The sequence below is a fragment of the Rattus rattus genome, chromosome X, assembly GCF_011064425.1.
Source record: "Rattus rattus isolate New Zealand chromosome X, Rrattus_CSIRO_v1, whole genome shotgun sequence".
Lineage (NCBI taxonomy): Eukaryota > Metazoa > Chordata > Mammalia > Rodentia > Muridae > Rattus > Rattus rattus.
Window position 1 is genome coordinate 93,185,614 of NC_046172.1, and position 22,018 is coordinate 93,207,631.

Genomic DNA, 22,018 nt, shown 5'->3' on the forward strand with positions numbered 1-22,018 from the left:
AGTTCTGCCCTCTTAGGTTTTCAACTGTAAATTGCATTGCATGAATAATTATCTATTCTCTCTGTATGTGTGTGCTAGAGAGAGAGAGAGAGAGGGAGAGGAGGACGGGAAAGGGAGAGGGGGAGGGGAGAGGGAGAGGGAGCTGAAGGTGCCTGTGGAGGAAGGCAGACAGACTCGGATCCCCAGGAAACAGAATTATAGGCCATTATAAACTGCCTGGCATGGGTGCTGGGAACTGAACTCTGTTCCTCCGGAAGAGCAGCAAGTGTTCTTAACAGAAGGATCACTCCAGCTTTTGCACAAATAATTTTTAAAACAAAAAGTTGTTATCACAGTGTGTGTGTATGTGTGTGTGTGTATGTGCGTGCGTGTGTGTGTGTGTGTGTGTGTGGTGTGTGTGTGTGTATGTGTGGGAATGTGTGTACCTGTGCCCCCGCCTGTGGGGACCCAGTTATTTGTGGGGGTCGAGGGGGACCCATACCTGCGGGAGAACGGGCGAGAAAGAGGAGCGAGACCAAGCAGTGTCCTTGTCAAGGTCTGTTTATTGAGAGGAATGTGCAGCATTTAAAGCTCTGAAGCAGGAATTGAAGCAGGAACTGAAGCTTAGGGCGGGGGAGAGTACAGGGAAGTGCCCAAGGACATAAGGTGAATCACTAAACTGCAAGATATTCTCCTTAGACAAGGAGGCAACAGTCTTCCGGGACAAGTTCTTTGAAAAGGTCAAGCCCTTCTCAGGAATCTGCTCAGGGTAGGGCTCTAGCTTTGCTTAGTTCAGACGTCCGGTCCCGACATACGTGTGTGTGTGTGTGTGTGTGTGTGTGTGTGTGTGTGTGTGTGTGTGTGTATGTGTGTGTGTGTGTGTGTGTATGTGTGTGTGAGTGGTGTGTATGTGTGTGTGGTGTGTGGTGTGTGTGTGGTGTGTATGTGTGTGTGTGTGTGTGTGTGTGTGTGTGTGGTGGTGCTTGTGCTGTGGAGTATATGTGGGGAGTCAGAGGGATAAGGTGCAGGAGTCTGTTCTCTCCTTCCACCACGTGATTCAGGGACTGAGTCGGGGTTTTAGGTTTTTTGTGACAAGCATCTTTTTTTATTTCTAGCAATGTATCATTATCTAGGCCAGGTTTACCTCAAACTCATGTGTCTCCTGGCTTAGATTTCCCCAAGTGTTGATATTACCGCTGTGTCTCACGGAGTTGGGGATTTAGCTCGGCGGTAGAGCGCTTGCCTAGTGAGCGCAAGGCCCTGGGTTCGGTCCCCAGCTCCGGAGGGGAAAAAAAAAAGAAAAAGAAAAAACAGCTACCGCTGTGTCTCACCATGCCTGGCTTTATACTGATAATTTCAAGGTCTCTTCTTGTCTAAACAGCATGGATCTGTGATAATGAGACTTCAGTGAATATACTTATGTAAGTGTAATTGGCATAGCTACCACCAAGAATGTTGGATATGAGGATCTACTCATCGGAACACTTTAAACTTAACATAAAGGGAGACGACATACTGTTACTTTATCAGCGCCCTGAGATACGTTGTTTAATGATCCTTCTCACATACTGAATTTCAGAGTACCACCTTCCCCGTCCATTTGCACACTTCTGCTGTTGCTGTTTGTACACAGTCTTGCTGCATAGCCCAGGCTGGTTTAGAACTCTCCACTTGTTGCTTCAGCCTTGCATCTTCATGCCTGACCATTCGTGCCATCATTCTTGTTGAGATTTCCTGTTCAGACCTCTCCTTCCAGCCATCCTTCCTCACTAGCTCTACAAGCCACAGATACATAATTCCATTTGAAAAGGCAGATCAGCTGTTTTGACATATTCCCATATATCCATATAAGAAATTGCCAAAACCATTCCACTTCCTAAGGCTGGCGTAAGTCATTTGGTTGGGCAACCTACCTGTCCTGTGTGCTACCTTCCACTATTGTGGACTTCTCTTTGAACTACTTACTATATGTCCATTACTTATGTGGCAGAGAAGAGAATCTTTGTCTAGCCACTAGTTTAATTTATTATTCATTTCATCCATCCATCCATCCATCCATCCATCCATCCATCCATCCATCCATCCATCCATCCACGTATTCAGCAAATCATGCATTGATAGTGTCTGTCAGGTTCAACAACCATTCTAAGAAACACAGCCCCGGGTCTCATAGAAATCATAACTAGATGAGCAGATTATCAAAAATGAGCACCCACTTAGGTGGCACCAACCTTGACTTTCAGATGGAGCACGACATCTACAAAAGGAAAGTGAGGGTTTCCACATCATAAATCTGAAGAGGACCTGGGAGAAATTGTTGCTTGCAGCTTGCACTGTTGTTGCCATTGAGAACCTTGCCATCAGCATTATCTCCTCCGGGAACACTGGCCAGCGAGCTGTGCTAAAGTTTGCTGTTGCCACAGGAACCACTCCAAGTGCTGGCCACTTCACACCTGGGACCTTCACTAAGCAGATCCCATCAGCCTTCAGGGAGCCACGGCTTCTAGTGGTGACCGATTCCCAGGCTAACCACCAGCCCCTCACAGAGGCCTCTTAAGTCAGTCTGCCCACCACTGCTCTGTGTTAACACTGATTCTCCCCAGCGCTATGTGGACATTACCATCCCATGCAACAAGGGAGCTCGCTCAGTGGGGTCCGACGTGGTGGATTCTGGCCCAGGAAGTACTCCGCCTGCTCCTGCGAGGTACTATCTCCTGTGAACACCCATGGGAGGATTTGCCTGATTTTACTTCTACAGAGACCTAGGGGAGGTTGAGAAGGAAGAGCAGGCTGCTGTTGAGAAGGCTGTGACCAAGGAGGCATTCCAGGGTGAATGGACCGCACCAGCGCCCGAGTTCACTGCTCCTCAGCCTGAGGTAGCCAACTGGTCTGAGGGTGGTCAGGTACCCTTTGTGCCCATCAACTCAGAGGAGAAGGGGATGGGGAATGGGGGATAGGGGAAGGATTGTGGGAGAGGGTGACCTGGAGGGGGGCAGTGAGTGAGATGTAAAGTGAATAAGTAAAATATAAAATTAAATTAAAAAAGAAAACTACCCTAGGCACAGTTTTCTACTCCCTGAGTCCCTCTTTTCTTCCCTCTCGGCAGAGCCTTCTTTTTTTTTTTTTGGTTCTATTTTTCGGAGCTGGGGACCGAACTCAGGGCCTTGAGCTTCACTAGGTCAGCGCTCTACCACTGAGCTAAATCCCCAACCCCTAGGCAGAGCCTTCTTAACTTTCTATCTAGGCAACTCCCTCTGGACCGCCTCATTTCCGGAGTCTTTTTCCCCTTTCCCCACCTCTGAGAGCGTGGCTCTCCTGGCTCTCGTGCAGAATCTCTTTGCTGCCGGCAGAAAGTGAAAGAAGAGCAAATTGGTTTTGCAAACTCAGTGAGTGCTTCCGCATGGAGGCTGAGAAAAGCCCCTCCCCCCTTTAACTGGATGAAACCAGCCTGGAAATCAAGTAAGTTCCCTCAGGACTCAGCGACCCTAATTCCCCAGGGCTCTGGATACCCTTGGGAAGTGCCATTTCCCTAACTTTGGGACTTGAACGTAGGAGATAGCCAGCCAGAAGCCCCTTGGGGTTGAGAGACTATGATTCCGCTGTGAGTTTTTGCCGTGAGCGGGTCCTGGTCCTTGCACGAGGAGGGCCAGTTTGGTAAGCCTCAAAAGTTTGCTTCTGGTAGGGTAGGCATGCAGGGGATCGGAGGTGGGGATATGTGTGTGAGGGATGAAATGAATGTATGTGGGGGAGCACTACCAGAGATGCCAATTGGAAGCTTTTTGCCAATTGGAAGTTTTGTTCAAGGAAGTGGGGACTACATACACTAAAGTATTCCAGACTTAAGTGTAACCCCAAGCATTTTGAGCAAGGGGCCTTTAAAATAAAAAAAAAAAAAAACAAAAACAAAAAAACAAAAAACACATCCTGGTATCAGCTGCCTAAGGAGGCTTGTACAAGTAAGCAGTTGAACAGAAGCTAAGATATAACACGTGGGGTATCAAGACCTCGGGCCCTAGAATAGAGTTGGATGATTTTTCAGGGGAATTCTCCATCAAGAAGATAAATGTCCTGAAATGGCCTCAGTAACAATACAAGATGGCTGGAGGTCTTCACTGTCTTGCCCTGTGTGTGTGTGTGTGTGTGTGTGTGTGTGTGTGTGTGTGTGTGTGTGTGTGTGTGTGTGTGAAGTGGTTCACAGAGGAGATGCAAATGGATGTTTTTACCCAGCTGTAGTTGGGGCTGTGCACCCAGTGACTTTGGTACATTCAACCTAAAAGGGTGTGCAAGGGAATGTGGACTTAGAGGAGTTTGGGTGGGCGTGTCTGCAAGGGATTTGTATTCATTTGCACCTGCGTGCGTGCATACGTGCTTCCGTGCATGCCTGGGAGCGAGGTGCAGTGGGTGGGGGTGTTCTACCTGAACAGGTTCGCTTGTGCATGCTTGTACTTGCATGTGCATGCATGCGCTGGGGAGGGGGAAACCACCAGGAAGGCTAATCCAAAGTAGGAGTCGGGGCAGACACTGTAAGTGCCTGGGGCTGACACTGCACATCTGAGGGCTTTTGCTGATTGCTGGAAGTCATGGCTTTTACCTACAACTTTTTGCTTTTTTATTTTCTTTTTTCTCAGTTGGGCAGAAAAGTGACACGGACTTGTGGTAAATCTATGAAAACTCTTCACTATCCCTCTCTAAGTGCCTATAGTTTGCTTCTAAGCTTAGAGTTCATACAGTGGCTAGTCATAGTTCACAAGTCGTGACTTAGGAGAGGAACAGACCCAGACAAGTTTATTTGCTGTTGTAGTGTCTTTTGAATGTGTGACAGAAGACGTGGAACAGGTGACCTCCTGTTATGTAGTCTTTATTCGGGACTGTCTTTTACTTGGTATGACTGAAGGTAGGTATGCTGGTTCTGTGAGACAGGGAGTCCTCAGAGTGAGAGGATTGTGAGAAAGGACACCCCCCCCGTAAGCTTACAGGAGGATGGGCTCTGCACATCAAGTACAGAATTCCACTGTATGCAGCACCTGCATACCCTGTCCCTCCCCCAGTCTATCCGGGATATCATTAGTATTGGAGAGTATTTGCCAACTGATTGCCAAACAAGGTTGTAGTACTACAGCACATCCGGTGTGTGGGAGGCCAAGGTGAGACGTCACTGGATAAGTGATGGGAGACAAGCTGGCAGGGTTCTGACCCCATCTTTACCACTGAGTCACTGTAAACCTAAAGCAGTGTCCTTAATGTTTCCTGTGCCTTCTACACTCACAAAATTGGATGAGTTCACAGGAAATTAGAAGTGCAAGTACAACTATAATAAACTCTTAACCCCTGGGAAGCATTGAATAAGTAGCACCATATCTAGGAATTTGCATGCAGGTATCCAGTGCTCCCTTTATGTCCTAGGAGCGACACTTGCAGGAGGGGAGGTAGCTCAGCAGGTAAGAGCACTTGGTGCTCTTGCAGAGGATCCAGGTTTATTTCCCAGCACCCACGCGGTGGTGGCAAGGACCAGCCTTGACTTGGGAGAGGGGTTCTGAAAGAAGGGGTACTTGGGAGTGGCAAAAACAAAAGGCTTGAAGTCAAATCATGGGTATGTGCTGGCAGCTTATGCTCTGCTGGAGACACATTTCCAGCCTGCTTTCTCTGAGAGCTCAGACAGCTTAGCTCAAGGCTAGTATCTCTCTCCTCTCTCTCTCTCTCTCTCTCTCTCTCTCTCTCTCTCTCTCTCTCTCTCTCTCTCTCTCTGTTTTGTTTGAGACAGCTCTCCTAGCACTTCTCTCTAGCTATCCTAATTCTCTGGATAGCTCATCTCCTGCTTTTACTTACATATCAGTCCAGTCATTTACTCCAGGTTCCCTTTGATTATCTTATAAATCAACATCCCTTGACCTAAGCCTCTTAATTCTTAGGAGACTGCGAGCACACATTTTATTTTAACACTGCGAAAGCATTCGGAGACCTGCCTGCCTCTGTTAAGCACAGATGCTAAGCTAGCTGGGTGGGACCCCATCCTGAAATTACCATTTCTACCACATCTCAGCCTGGACTCACGTGTCCCAGGCTGACCTTGAACTAAGGAATCTGCCTGCCTTTTTATTTTTCTGTTAAGCTGGCTCATTCATGCAGCTGTTTTTGTTCCTTTAGATTCCTGAAGCCCCTCATAATTCATGTTGCATCCTCATAATTTACATTGGTGAGAAATTATATATTTTTGGGCTCACGTTTTCAGAGAGTCCTTGTCCACATCCTTAAGGGCAGTCCTGAAGGTCCCAGTGCTAACCATTTTGCTGAGGCAGTAGCCACACTTCCACACAGACTGGTGCTGTCTCAGATTATCAGGAAGTCATTAATAGAGAGGATATTCCTCCGAGGGACATGAAAATATGTACATCATATAACAAGCCTTATGCCCATGGCAGCCATTGACAATCATGGAGACCTACGTTCAATGGCCCTGTCCCAGTCGCAAGAACCATGTCATGCTGTGCCCACCAAGTCCATGCGGGACCTGGCATGGTGGTTCACAACTGTCTGTGAACTCCAGTTCCAGGGGTTCCCAGGCACACTTCTGACTTCTGCAGTCACTGGACGTGCATGTGGTATGCAGATATACATACAAGTAAAACATCCATACACAAAATAAAACAAGTAAATCTAAAAAAAAACCAAAAAACTTTTTTTCCAATTTTTTTCCCACTTTTGACACATTGTTGCCCAAGAAAATTTGATGATACTCTGGGTATATAGATATGTAGATAGGTATACAATGCAAAAAAAAATCAGTGGATAATCGTAAAGAAATTGATTCTATGATAATTTTTGGTATACATATTTTTCATTTATTAAATACAAAAGGAAATCAGCATTTTAGGTGGATGTGCTTAATTATTAAATACAGAGTTAAATCATGATATTATAGTTTTCAGAGATGAACAATAACTTTAATTCTATGACCACCAATGCAAAGAACTCCACCTTGTATTAATGTGTAGTACAAAACAACACAGATATATTTAGTGCTTTTGCAGAAATTCTTGGGAATGCTGTCCTAATTGTAAGCCAAAACTTACCTGATAATTTTTTTTGAAATTCAAGTCAGCAATTCAAAGAGCAATTTAAAAATGGAACATCCTAACAAAATACAAAGTATTCAATACATGACAGGAGGGGGATATTAAAAGTATTTTTTTTCTCTAAATTAAACCATCCTGTTTCTGTTGGAGGAGGAAACCATACATACAATAAAGCGCTACAATTCCTAATATGTAGGAGGTACAATCTGAGCTGTGGTCTTTCAGGTAGCATCTGCTGTGCTCATGACAGCATGCTCAGTACACAATGCACATGTGTGCTCAGAGCCAAGCCTACAGTGAAATTGCGTGATGGGGAACATAGCCAGAAGCATGTTGGATTTAGTAAGAATTCAATTCTGAATTAAATTTTGGTAACCGTACACCTAGAAACCTTATATTTGCCACCCAATTTTTTATGACCTCCACAATCAGGTGGCATTGCTGTGTCTTACTTCTTACATTGTTGAGCCTCATATAAAATGTAAGTTACAGTATCAACTATACACATACCCACAGTATACTTCCTTTTTGTTTGTTTGTATAGCCTTGGTTAGCCTGGAACTGTGTAGATCAGACTGGCCTCAAACTCACAGAGATCCGCCTGCTTCTGCCCCCCAAGTGCTGAGATTTAAAGAAATGCGCTACCACCAGAATGTAATTAAATCATCTCTGGATTAGTTACACGTGCTATGCCATAAAGGCTGTATAGATAGTTGTTATACTACATTGTTTAGATAATAATAGCAAGGAAAATCTCTACCTAGAAAAGTCTACATTTACTCAGTTCAAGTTATTTCTCAATCACTTTTGGTTCTCAAATAAAATCAAATTAGTTGAATGAGGAACCCTCCATAAGGGCTATTTTGTGTGTGTGTACACTTCACATATACACATGTAAGGGTATTAGCTACTTTATTCCGGATAGAAGATATTAAGCTGATTTCTTTGTGGTTTCTTTTTTGGCACGTCATGTGCTACCCTCATCCATAGCTTTCTGAGTCCATCTTGTGATGTTATACACTGAAAGTAAGTCGGACTTCATTTTGAATTACAGTGTTCAGGTCTTCCGTAAACCCATCTAGATTGCTGCTTTTGGCATTCAAGACTTTTTTTTGTCTTCTTTTCTTTGTCCCTTGGTAACAGCCTGTTCTACCACTCTCTCACTTGTGTGATCTTGTACAAGGTACTTCACAATCCAATCTCTTTGCCAGATGTGGTGATACTCCTAGCACTAAAGGAGGCTGAGGCAGGAGGATAATGATTTTGAGGCCAGGCTAGAGATCGTCCCTCAAAACAACCTCTTATTTGATGAAGGGGGTAAGGGTGCTGAATATTTCATGTGGTTTTTGGGAGGAGTAGCAGTGATCTAGATGGAGTGCCCTTCAGTAGCTACACCGTAAGTGCTAGATTAAAATCAGTAAATAGAAGACCAAGTATGGTGGTATACACCTTCAATCCCAGCACTTGGAAGGCAGAGGAAGGAGAACCTCTGAGTTCAAGGCCAGCCTATTCTACATGGCAAGTCCTAAGATAGCCAGAGCTACATAAAATGACCCTGTCTCAGAAAAAAAAAAAGGTAAATATGATTGAATATTCACAGAAAGGAGCAAAAATGGTGCTATATTCTCTGACATTTGTCTGTATTCCCAGCTCTCAGGAGGCTGAGGCAGGAGAATAAATTTTTGGCCAGCCATAGCTATAATGCAAAACTTTACCTTAAGGGAAACCAAACTTTCAGGTGATGCTTCCTGTTGAAATGATTCTAATTTGTGGCAAGTTGACATTTAAACCAACCCCAATACCTGACTATCACTGTATTGTTCTACTCTAGAGGCTAAGAAGGCAAACTTCAAGAAGTGACACGTGAAGTGGCCTTTGATTAGTTGGTTCATCTTACATTGTTGTTGTTGAGCTGTTTCTTGTGACTCTATAGAGAGAAATACACCAAAAACTTCTGGTGGTGTGCTGGTGGTGCCTTGATGCTTCTGCAAACTCGGGTCAATTGGCAGAGTGATGTCAGCTGATACAGACTGCCATGGAGTTTCACTAAGACAGACTCATGTGCTACATCTGGTGAGGCAAGATTTGTGGAGGACAGGAGATTATATATATGAATATATGATGTGGTCACAGTTAATGTAAAAAGTTAATGTAAATTAACAGTTAATGTAAAAAGAGTTCATGAATTTGAAAGGGAGCAGGGAGGAGTGTATGAAGAGGGTTTGGAGGGAAGAAAGCTAAGGAAAATGTAATCATATTATAATATAAAACAAAACCAAACAACTCTGTGGACATCTCGCTGGCCCTGGCTGTGGTTTTGAGAGCTGGTCTCATTTAAGCCAGACTAGGTTTGATCTTGATCCCTTTGTCTCTCACACCTGAGTGCTGGGGCTACAGCACATTTCACTAAGCCTGGCCTTATTGGCTTCTTCCTTAAGCAATGTAAAATCGTCTAGTTATTAAAAAAAAAAAAAAAACCACATCCCTGAAATAGAGTAAATTGTGCAAGTTCAGTTCATTTGTCCATTAGCATATATTTGTCCATAAATGTGCAGACTCAGCATGACATGTAACAATGCATCATCCAGTCATCACATTTCCACTTCCATGTATGGAAATCATGTCATTTCATTTTAAAATATTTTTTATTAATTCTTTGAGAATTTCATACAGCATATGAATCATGTCAACCCCACACCATCCCCATTGCTGCTTTTTTTGAGATAGAATCTTCCTATGCAGCCCTGACTGGCCTGGAACTTACCACGTAGACAAGGCTGGGTTTGAATTAAAGGCATGCACCATCATAACTGAGTACTTGTTAAAAGGTTTGGAGTATTCCATTACCTTCTTTAAAAAATATTTTTCTGAAGGCATCGGACAGGACAGCCACTATAAGATTGTAGAAACATCATACATCCTTATTTACTTCCTTAAGTGAGAATAACTGAGAATATTTCTAACACTTCATCATTAAGTATTTTGTTTGATGTGGCTTCTAAGAGTTAGACTTTATCAAGTAAATGACTTCAGTTTTTGCCTCTTTGCAGCTTTTTGAAAAACATTAATTGATGTGGATTTATCCACTTTATATCCTGATCACAGTCCTTCATTTTCTCTCAATCTCATCTCACATAGAACCCCCCCTTTCCCCCTCCTCTTCTCCTCTGAGGAGGGGACCCTTCCACACCAACCCATCCTAGCATGATGTGAAGATTTTTAAACTGCTTTTTCAACTTTTATTATACTAGTACTTATTCAGTGCTGCTTAAATTTGTGTGTGTGTGTGTGTGTGTGTGTGTGTGTGTGTGTGTGTGTGTGTAATATAGTGTAGTGTATGCATGTGTTCCTATGTGTACATGTGGAGACCAGAGGTTTCCACCTTATGTTTTTGTGACAGGGAGTCTTCCTGAATCTAGATCACTTCATTTGGACTAGACTGACCAATGAAATCCAAGAATCTGCTTTCTCCCATAGTTCTCCAGTGCCAGGGTAACAGATAAACACTATAGCGCCTGGCTTTTCTGTGATTGATGGGATCTGAACTCAGGTCCTGGTGCTTGAACAGCTAGTCCGTATCCCACTGAGCCATCTCCGTGGCCACCCCACAATGCTTTTAATGTTGAGATTCCTTGGAATCTAGATCCAACCAAGATCATTTTTTTGTATTAGGTTATATCTAATCTTTTTATTTTATTTATTTATTTTAAAATGGAAAATACTAACGTTTTATTTTGGAACATTCTAAATATATTCAAAGGCAGAATAATATGTCCTGTGTATTCCTGTTCTGCTCTAGGAATTTATGATAGATAATTTAATGTGGTATTAATGATTGTAAACAAATTGCTCTGGCTTGTTTTGTTTTTTAATTAGATATATGAAACAAACAGTTTCCTCATAGCATTTTCTTAAGTATGAAAGTTTTAATAGACCTCACTGCTTCGGTTTCTCTCTGATTATAATAATTTTAAATCTTTTTCTAAATTTGAAATTTTTACTTTATGGGCAGGAGTGTTTTGCCTACATGTACGTGTCTGCACCATGTACCTGCTTGGTGCCTAAGGAGGCCAGAAGAGTGTGTTAGATCTCCTGGAACTGGATTTATGTATGATTGTGAGGCACCGTATGGATGCTGGGGATAAAACCTGGATCCTCTGCAAGAGCGGCGGCCCGTGTTCTTAACCCCTGAGACATCTATCTCTCCATCTCCCTTGCTCATGTTAAATCTTTTCAAAGCTAAAAGCAAACAGTGCTTCATTTCTTTAAATCCCTTACCATTGGCTTGTTGAAGAAGTCGGGAATTTGTCCTGTAGGTTGTCCTGTGTTGAAGAAGTCGGGAATTTGTCCTGTGGGTTGTCCTGTGTTTTTGATTTGGCTGATAGTTCCTTCCTCCCGTTGTTTTACTTGTATTTAATGTCGTCTGGAAACAGTCTTGAGAATCGTGTTCTTTGTTCATATTTTAAGAAAGGATAGTTTATTGTTGAGGGTAAGAACTTTTATTTATATAATGTCTGCTCGCCTCACTTTTAGTACAAACACAAGTGGATTGAGGTACTGGAGATGTGACCACTCTATTGTCAAGTTTTCCTTTGTCTTCTTACTTAATGGCTTTACTAATCATTTGGTAAGTGTTCTCTAAATGATTTTATGAAGGGTTTCCAAGTAATGGTTTTCCAATTCTACACTTCTCAGCATTTGTCAGTTACAATTGCTTTGTAATAATTATCTGTGCCCTATTTGATAAGCCCAATAAACTTAAGCCCTTTTACTTGTCATTACTCCAGATAAGGAGTCAGCATTCTATTCCACATTGAGAGATCCTTAAATGCTAGCCTTCTTTGTATTTCTTGGATAAACTCTTTCTGGACAGGATGCATTCTTGTAAATGTACTGCAATATTTGAGTTATTATTATTTCACTCAGCATATTCCGTTTCTGTGTTCATAAGTGTGAATGCCTATAACACTGATTCTTAATCTGTGGAAAAGTACTTCCCTGTGGAGCATTTGGAAATACCTGGAGGTGCTTTAAATTTTCACCGTTAATTCAATACTTATTTCTGTATGTACTTTGTTATTAGTATTTAGCAGAAATTATCTAGAAATGCTAAATGCTAACTGACCTATCCAAATTGACAGCTGTTGCCAGGAATGGTGACACACAACTTTTATCCTTGCCCTCAGGAAACAGAGGTAGGTGGACAAATTGGATTCCAGCCTCGTCTTCATGCTGAGTTGCAGGCTAGCCAGGACTGTAGGCTTTGCTTTTTCAAAACCTACTTTTAATAAGGCTTTCTAAATGGTTTAACCTCCCTTCTAGCCCACCACCCACCAGAGGAAAAGAAAGGTCATTAAGACATGGGGGAAGTCAACCTGTTTAGAAATAGTTCTTTGGAGTAAATCCTATCTGGGTTGTCAGGATATATACCAGCAGTCCAGTTCAGTAGTGTCAGGATAACAAATGTGAATTGGCAGTGACAGTATGACCCAGCAGAAACAACCAGGCTTCTGCTGAATTGGCACGAGTCAGCAGGAGCTACCAGGACCAGCAGGGACACCAGAAATTCTCTGTCACACTTCTGTTAACGAAGTGAAGATCAGGGAAGATGTAAGACCAGTGAAGCATTGCAAAGCTAGCTATGCAAGCCAACAGTCACTGTCCATTGAGTCCTATTTATACTCCCTCCAAACATCACATGTTCTCCCATGGGTCTTGCCTCCCACGGGTCTTGCCTCAGCGAGATACCACATGAGTCTATCTTAGCAAAAGTCCACATGATTCTGTATCAGCTGACATCATTTTGCCAATTGGTCCAAGTCTGCAGAAGTGACAAGAACCTTCTTATTTGGGGGGGTCTCTCCCCTGTCTCTCTTGTCTGTCTGTCTGTCTGTCTGTCTGTCTGTCTGTCTCTCTCTCTCTCTCTCTCTCTCTCTGTGTGTGTGTGTGTGTGTGTGTGTGTGTGTGTGCATTTCTTTTTGGTTTTTGGTGCATTTCTTTCTATGAAGTCACTTCAAATGATGACCACTAGCAGCACCCACTGTCTGCTATGTTATATTTATATTCTTAACATCATGTGTCCTTTCACGTGTTTGCTTTAGCCAAACATCCTTTCACTGGTGTCTGCTTCAGGAAAAATGCTTTGACATAACTGAATTTCCAAAGATACCTGAAGTATCTTCCACTTCTATATAAAAGTCCTTCTATAAGGACTATATAAAACCCTTCTGAAGCATAAAACACACACACACACACACACACACACACAGAGAGAGAGAGAGAGAGAGAGAGAGAGAGAGAGAGACAGACAGACAGAGGGAGACAGAGAGACAGAGGCAGAGAGATAGAGAGACGGGGGGGGAGAGACCCCTAAATAATAATAAAGAAATTTCCAGCTGTTAAAAATGTACTTTTCTTGTGCATATCCAATGTTCTTGTGGAATTAATGTTCATAAGAGAGATGGGCCTGTAATGTCATCTCCTTATACTTGGCAGTTTGGGTATAGAGATTACACTACGCTCACTCTCGTAATGTAATTTACCTCATTTATTGTTGCTGTGGAAATTTGTATAAGACATTTTAACATTTTATAATTTAACTGTTCAGTGTAGTTCAACTTGTCATCTTGGACCTTTTAGTATTTTGCACAAAGATCCTATCTACACTGCTGGGGATCTGGGGCAATGTATAGCCTTCTCTAGCCTAGATCTGGGGCAATGTATAGCCTTCTCTAGCCTAGATCTGGGGCAATGTATAGCCTTCTCTAGCCTAGATCTGGGGCAATGTATAGCCTTCTCTAGCCTAGCATTTTGTCCATTCTACAGCCTTTATTCTAGTATAGATTACGAACTAGCTTTAAGTCTCCCCTCCACAACTCCCCAAAGGTTTCTCCACTTTAATTCAATCTCTGGGATTCATTTTATATCAAATTATTTCATTGTAAGCAACAGAAATTGATTTTACATAATGTAAACAAAAGTAAGACTATTTAGAAGGATATTGGAGTTATTCAAATTCAGTTGATGATGCTTGGAAAAACAATGCCTCAAGAAGTCAGGAAGCAGAGAGCTTAGGGTGTTTGGGGAGCAGTACACCTGACTCTGGTATCTTTAATCGAGATTGAAAAATTAAGGATGGTGTTGGGCAGTATGGAATACACCTTTAATCCTGGTACACAGAAAATAGAGGCAGGTGGATGTCTAAGGTCAAGGCCAGCCTAGTCTACAAAAGTGAGTTCAAGGACAGCTAAGGCTACAGAGAAACCTTGTCTCAAAGAAAATAGTAAGGATGCTAAGCTGACGAGATGGTTCAGAGGATAGCAGCGCTGTCTGCTCTTCGAGAGGACCTGGGTTTGATTTCCCGTCCTTACATGGAAACTTAAAGCTACCTGTGGTTTCAGTTCCAGGGTAGCTGATGCACAGGTCCAGACCCCACAGGCACCAGGCAATACTGACATTCAGGCAAAACACCTATACACAGAAAACATATTTTTAATTTAAGGATGGAAAACCTAACTATTCAAAGGACTGTTTAGAACTCATTTTAGTGTAAGAGGTCTGGGGACTGGGGTGGTGTCGGATGCACAGTTAGCTTGCAAGTAGAGCGCAGGGGAATTTCTGGTGGTGAACACTTCAGGAGTGTTCTCTTCCCAGGCAGTGGTATAGCTTTTGTGACAGATGTTCTAGGGGTGATTCTCACACACCTTTATTCCTTCTGGATAGCATCTTATGTACAGTTTGGGAGTGGGTTGGGTCTGACAGCAGGTGCTTCCTATTGGCTTGGCCTGAGATGTCTCATCTATATGAGGAGAGACTTGTGGGCATTGTTCCTAAGTGACTGATGGCCACATTTTTCTCTATGTGGGGTGGGGGCTGTGGCTATGGGACAGGGGACAGGAGCAGGCAAAGCTCCTACCTTCTCTTCTGGGTTTCTGGGGCTTCAAGCCTTAGCTTGACCTTACCAGGCATCCTCTCACGGTCTCCTGCCCCATAGCGGGCCAGTCAACTACATTTTTTTTTAAAAGCTAGCCATTCAATTTAGCCAGTAAATATTAAATGGGTATCTGTTCTGTTCCAAATGGTGTCTAGGCAAGCAGGAACTATCAATTGGCCCTTGCCACGGTGCAATGTAACAAAGCCCATAACATTTCTGATTGCTTTGGAAGTACTTGTTCTCACAGATTTGGAGGGCAGCTGAAAGCAGCTGATTAGTCGTATTTTGTTGGGCAACTCTGATTGAGACTGCAGTGGCTCTCCAGGTTTCTGCAGTCCTATGATTAAGTTACGGCAGCTGTGCTTTGCATACGTCTACTCTCAGACCAGTGAACTGGCTGCCATTGGTTGGAAATTAAGCACCACCTTTTTGTCTGTGTAGACTTGGAAGGTGCGTGGGCAAAGCTGAAAGTTGGACCCAGTAATTCAATTTAGCGGGGAAAGATGATATCATACAATATGTAAGTATAATCTATAAATAAATTACCAAGCATAGAAGAAGAAACCAAGTGGTAGTGCAAAGACAATGAAGGTTTAGAAGCTACCGTGAAAGCAATCCCAGTGTGCAGCTAGGACTGCGTGATGGCTAATCTTGCTCATCGACTTGTCTACATCCGGAATGAAGTAACGCCCAAGGAGCTGGCCATGCCTGTGAAGGGTTTTCTTGTTAGGATCATTTGGAGAAGACCCATCCTAAATCGGGGCCACATCTTCGGGTGCCTGTCCACCAACAAAGGACATGGAAGAAGGAAACTTGCTTTTTGCCTGCCTGCCTGCCTGCCTGCCTGCCTGCCTGCCTGCCTGCCTGCCTACCCTCACTCTAACTGGCAAATTCCTGTGTCCTGTTGCTGAGGCTTTCCTTTGCTCCTATTAGAACTAATTCTTTGGCATTCCAGCATAGACTCAGACCAGCAGCAATCTAGGAATTCCTTGGGGTCTAGCACTGGATTGGGACTGCTGTGATGTCGTCTCATGAATCGAATGACTGCTGACTTCCTGGCCTTTCCATTGGGGAGACAGTCATTGTTAGACTAGCTAAATCATAGCCTGTAAGCCACTCCAATAAATTCCCCTTTAATATGTATACTATATAATTAAATACATGAAGGTAATAGTTATATAAGTTCTGTTTCTTTGAAGAACCCTGACTAAACAGATGGAGTAGTTGTTCATAAAATAGTGACAATGAAACTTGGCCTGGTATTGCCTCAACCATATTAAAAGTAAGAATATGACCCTAAAAGTTGAAGAATATTATATCTAGCTAGAAATAAAGTTGGGGCCTAGGCCTCCCTCCTTACCTACCTACCTTCCTTCCTTCCTTTGTTTCTTTTTCTTTCTTTTTTCTTACGGGATAGGTTCTCACATTGTAGGCCAGTCTGACCTTAAACTCACATAGCTCTACCTGCCTCTACATCATGAGCACAGGAATTAAGACATGTACCACTGTCTTAGTTAGAGTCTTTTGCTGTGAACAGACACCATGACCAATGTGAGTTTTATAGAGTTTTTACAGGTTCAGAGGTTCAGTCCATTATCATCAAGGCAGGAACATGGCAGCATCCAGGCAGGCATGGTGCGGGATGAGCTGTGTTCTACATCTTCACCCGAAGGAAGCCAAGAACAGGCTCAGCACCCTCAGGCAGCCAGGAGGAGGGTCTCCTAGCCCACCCCCACAGTGACACACCTCCTCCAACTAGGAACACCTTCTAATAGTGCCACTCCCTGGGCCAAGCATATGCAAACCATCACAACCACCATGCCTGGCTTTGCATCTTGGTTTCTTAACCCTCTAGACAACAATGTTTGACTCTTTAGTCTTGGAATTTCCTCCTACTAGAGGCACCAAAAATACATTATAGAGAGTTATTATGTTAGCATCTCACTTACAGCTCACAATGTTGTTCTTGATTTTCCAGGATGAATACTCTGAAGAAAAGCAAAGATTTGGGACCTGCTGGCACCTCGAGTGTATTATCTGGGGAGAAAAGTGAGTAATTGGCTGAAGTAGAGAGAAGCATATAGGAAAGCCTTCCTGTTCTCTTTTATGGCCGCTTCCTATGGAGAGCAGAGGCTGGTTATTGTCAAGAGACTGCTCACTTTCCTGTGATAATCTAACATCTGCCTTTCTACACACCACTTTCTTCTATCCACTTTTATCCCTCCTTGTGTCCTACCTTCTTGCCAACTGTATGTGCCGCACTTTAAAATGTATGCAGTTGTTAAAAACAACAACAACAGAAACCAAGGATGTGGATATATGTGTTTTTATTTACCTATGTGTACGAGAATTTGGATTGAGTATTTGTTTATGTTATTTGAATGTAGATATTGTATAGATTTGTTGAAATACTGTTCAGCCATGCCATATCCTTCAATCAGTTACCACGTTGGGTGCTGTTGTGGTATGAATGCGAAATGCCCTCCATAAGCTTATATGTTGAAATACTTGTTCTCTAGTTGGTGGTGGAGGTTTGGAACTTTGTAAAACATTTACTACACATAGTTTTGATGAAACAAGTGGCTCTGTGTGGTGTGAACCTTGGGGTTCAACAGCCTGGTACCATTATATGTCACCTGGTTCCTCCCTGCAGAGGCAACATGAACAGCCAATTCAAACTGCTGCCGCCTTTCCTTCTCTGCCACAGAAAACTGTATAATCCCTAGAATTCTAAGCCCAAGTGAACCGTTCCTTCTTTAGGACACTCTTGCCTAAAGCTTCCATATTGTAAAAGACCTAGAATATCAATAAAGAATACTTCTGGGCTTGCCTGGAAGAACATTTCCAGAGGGGCTTAACTAAGGAGGGAAGAAAGACCTGAGCTCAATGGAGAAAAACCCATCCAATAGGCTGGGGGTCGATATAGATTAAAAAGGAAGAAGGAAGAAGCCCACTAACACGGGAGGAATTCTTTCTTCTTCCTGGCTGCCACAAAGTGAGCAGCTCTGTTACAGCAAGCTCGTTCACCATGATGCTTTTGCCTTAGAACAGATCCAGAACCAACTGATCCAGCCAACTAAGGACTCTGAAACTCCAGCACCAAAAATACATCCATCCTTTTACTATTTTTCTCAGTTATTTCACATCAATAAAAGTCTGACTTAACATATTAATTATGTAAATTAAAATGCCTATACCCTAAGAGAAGATGTTAATGGGACTTCTTATGATTTGCTTTATGTTGGATATTAGCTAAAAACACCTTTCTAGGTGTATTAGTTACCTTCTTTATTGCTGAGATGAAATATCCTACTCAAGCAACTTAAGAAAGGAAGGGTTCATTTTTGTTCATAGTCCATCATGGCCAAGAATGCATCGTAGCGGAAACAGAAAGCAGGCCATCAATTACACGGCATGCATCCGTAGTCAGGCTGCAGGGAGAGATGAATGCTGCTGCTCAGTTCACTGTCTCCTTTTTTTATTCAGTCCAGGATACTGGTCCATAGAAGAGTACCACCCACATTTAAGTTGGCCCTCTCTGTCTCAGTTATCCTAATGAGAAATTCTCCTACAAACAGGCTGCGAGGTTTGTGTCCTAGGTGACTCTAGATCCTGTCAAATTGGCAATCAGTACCAAACATCACAAGAGCATCCCCTGTCAACTTGGCATACAAATACTCGCTGATGTGACTAATACAGCTAGCCAGTTTGCTCCCGGCATCCTTTGGCTCTGCCTTTCGGGTGCTGCAATTATAGGCAAGCTGCCACACCTACCTGGTATTAACATGATGAGATATGGGTATGTCAAGTCCAGTCTTCGGGCTTGTATGGTAAATACTTTATCCATTGAGCCATATCCCAACCCCTGACTTTTAAACTGTAACCTTCTACTCTTTCTTTATATAGGTTCAGGATCATCTTCTAATACGAAATGCATTTAGTTCGTTTCTAAAAGGCCCCACAGTCTTTGAAGTTCTAACAGTTTTCAGAACTATCGGCGTAAAGTTATCTCTTCTGAGGCTCAGGCTGTCTTTTAACTCTGAGCCTCTATATCAAAAACAAAACATGTGACATACTTCCAACATTTAAAGAAACAGAGTAAACATTCCCATTCCAAAAGGGAATAATGGCGCATAGCAAGGAAAAATCAGGTCAAAATAAGATGAAAACCTAGCAGAAAAAAAAAAATCAAACCCTGCAGTTCTGAATCAGGCTTCTGTGGCTCGTGATAGAATTTATCATCTGGGCTCCAAAGAGCCTGGGGTAGCTCAACCTTTCCAGCTCTGCCACCTGAAGCACACTTAGCTTTACTCTTGAGTTAAGTGCTTTTGGTTTCCCTTAGTGAATGTCCCACAATCTTTGGCATGCTCGACATCTGATGATGTTTATTGTAGTTTAGGTTTATTTTGCTAATATTTCCATATCACAGTTCACCATAGAAGGAAGTGAAGACTAGAACTCTAATAGGACAGGAACCCAGAGCAGTTGAAGAGGCCATGGAGGAGTGTTGCTTAGCTTGCTCCCCCACAGCCTGCTTTCTTATAAGCAACTGTGGTGGTTTTCAATAGGTATGAAACCCCCATAAGTTCATGTGTTTGAATGCTTGACCCATAGAGAGGGGCACTATTAGGAGGTATGGCCTTATTGCAGTAGGTGTGGTGTTGGAGGCAGTGTGTCACTGCGGAGGTGGGCTTTGGGGTTTTATGTATTCAAGCCCCATCCGGTGTTGTACGCAGTCTTCTGCTGCTGCCTGCTCATTTAGATGTAAGAACTCTCAGCTCTGTCTGCAGCACCATGTCTACCTGGATGCTGCAATGCTCCCACCATGATGATGATGGACTAAAACCTCTGAAACTATAAGCTAGCTCAGTTAAATGTTTTTCTTTATAAGATTGGCCTTGGTTTTGGGGTCTCTTCACAATGGAAACCATAATAAGCAGCAACCAAAACTACCAGCTCAGGGGTGGCACTACCCACAATGGGCTGGACCCTCACCTATCAATAATGAATTAAGAAAATGTTGTAAGGCTTCTCTATAGCCTGATCTAATGGAGGTAGTTTCTCTCTCTCTCTCTCTCTCTCTCTCTCTCTCTCTCTCTCTCTCTCTCCTCCCCCTCCTCCTCCCTCCCTCCCTCCCCTTCCTTCCTCCCACTTTTCTCTCTCTCCTCTCTGTCTTCTTTTTTACCATTTTCCCCATAATTTATTTTTTTATTTACTTTATATCCCAATTGCAGCCCTCCTCCTCTCCTTGAAGTTTTGTATCCTTTTGTGTCAGCTATCTGGCTGCTGCGCATGGGACACTTCTCATAGTCTCTTTCCTCATTTAGGTGGGGTAATAGTTACCCTACTCCTTGGCTCTGCTTATACTTACCCAGTAAACAGTGTACATAATTTACTCAAGGAAGGCAACTGCCAATCTTTGATCAAGTTTAATCCCTTTAACCTACAATCCGCACGTGTGTGTGTGTGTGTGTGTGTGTGTGTGTGTGTGTGTGTGTGTGTATGTGTCTACCAACTGATATTTATTGCTTCTGTTATTCCTAAGGGCCACTAGGAACTGCAGCATACTTGTTTCCACGATCCACCCAAACATATTTTAACATTAATAAAAGATTAATCAATTCACAATTCAGCATGGGGCCCTTCAGTAACTCTGAATGGTTGTGATTTGCAGGTGTCCTTAGCCATTCCATTAGGGAAGCAGCTGGGGGGTTTCTAAAACTGAAGACCTTCTTCCTCTATAGTGTATGTGTGGTAGGTGTTATCATCCCTCTTTTGTATACCCACCTTTGTGGGGAAGTCCTGCATGCTGTAAGGCCTTCCAAAGACTTGCCAGCACTGAATTTTATCTTTGATCATTTTTATCTTGAGGGACTCCAGCTGGATGAAAATCTATCTACATTTGCCTCCAAGTGACTCAGAGAGATCCCTTTGTTGGCCTCCTCTTACCCCAAATCTGTGTTTGATTGTTTTAGCACCTTATAAATCGAGTTAAGAGGCTAGTCTGTCATCTGGCTCTATTTAAGTTTTTCTCCTACATGACAATGATCATGTCCGACTGTAGGACTTACCAGAGCCACCAAAGCTTCATCCCAGTCTCAAGGTCTCATCTGAATCAATCTCTTCCTCAGTTTTTGGATGAATAGCCTCATCTGGGCTGGTGAACTGGGCATCAGACACCTCTTATCTTTTAAGTAAGTGGTCGCTTTTGTCTTCTTTTTTCTTTTTTACCATCCAATGCTTTTTAAGTTTTGGGCCCTTAGGAAGGGCCCTTTATCACATAACTTGTATTCTTCCATGTATCTTGCTCATCAATCAGCAAGACAGCATGTCTAGCTCATCCTCTCTTATACAACAAATTTCCACCGATTAGCCATCTTAGTCCTGTGTGTGTGTGTGTGTGTGTGTGTGTGTGTGTGTGTGTGTGTATCAGCCCCAAAACCTATGTCGTAACCTGTTGAAACTCATTCCTTACATGTTACTCTCACAGAACACCAAATGTGCATGTCAACATCTAGATAGGATCACATGTGCCTGGAATCCTAGCACTGAGGAAACACAAAAGGGAGGAACCCTGGAGCTCTCTGGCCAGCTACCCGTGCTAAATTGGTGAGCTCCAGTGTAGTGAGTAAACTTGTCCCATGTTACCACCGAAGGCCATGTGGATGTCCCTGATCTGGGCTGCCTCCTGGGACCTTCTTGATGTCTAAGGGCTATGCAGAGCTGTCCTTTCCTCTCCCCAGCTGTAGCACTTGGGAAAGCAGGCCCTGACCTTGTCTGGGCAGCTTGGGAGAGCTGGCCCCAAGGGCCTGATAGTGCAATAGCTGGCTCTGCTCTTTGCTGGCTACAGCACTCGGGAGGGCAGGCCCTGTACCTTACCTGGGCAGCACAGTAAAGCTGGCCCTGGTGGTGTGGGTGCTGAGTGGCTTGAGGTTGTGAGAACAAGAGAGCTGGTTCTTCCCCTCTCCAGGGCATTGCTGGAGAGCTATCTGTGGTGTGGTGTGCGTGCGGGAGAGACAGACCCATCTGTCAT

At 43.2% G+C, this 22,018-nt stretch overlaps 1 pseudogene; it reads left to right on the top strand.

Annotated features, from left to right (window-relative positions):
• Positions 1-2,183: 2,183 nt before the first annotated feature.
• LOC116888085 lies at positions 2,184-2,915 on the top strand (annotated as a pseudogene).
• Positions 2,916-22,018: the final 19,103 nt, after the last annotated feature.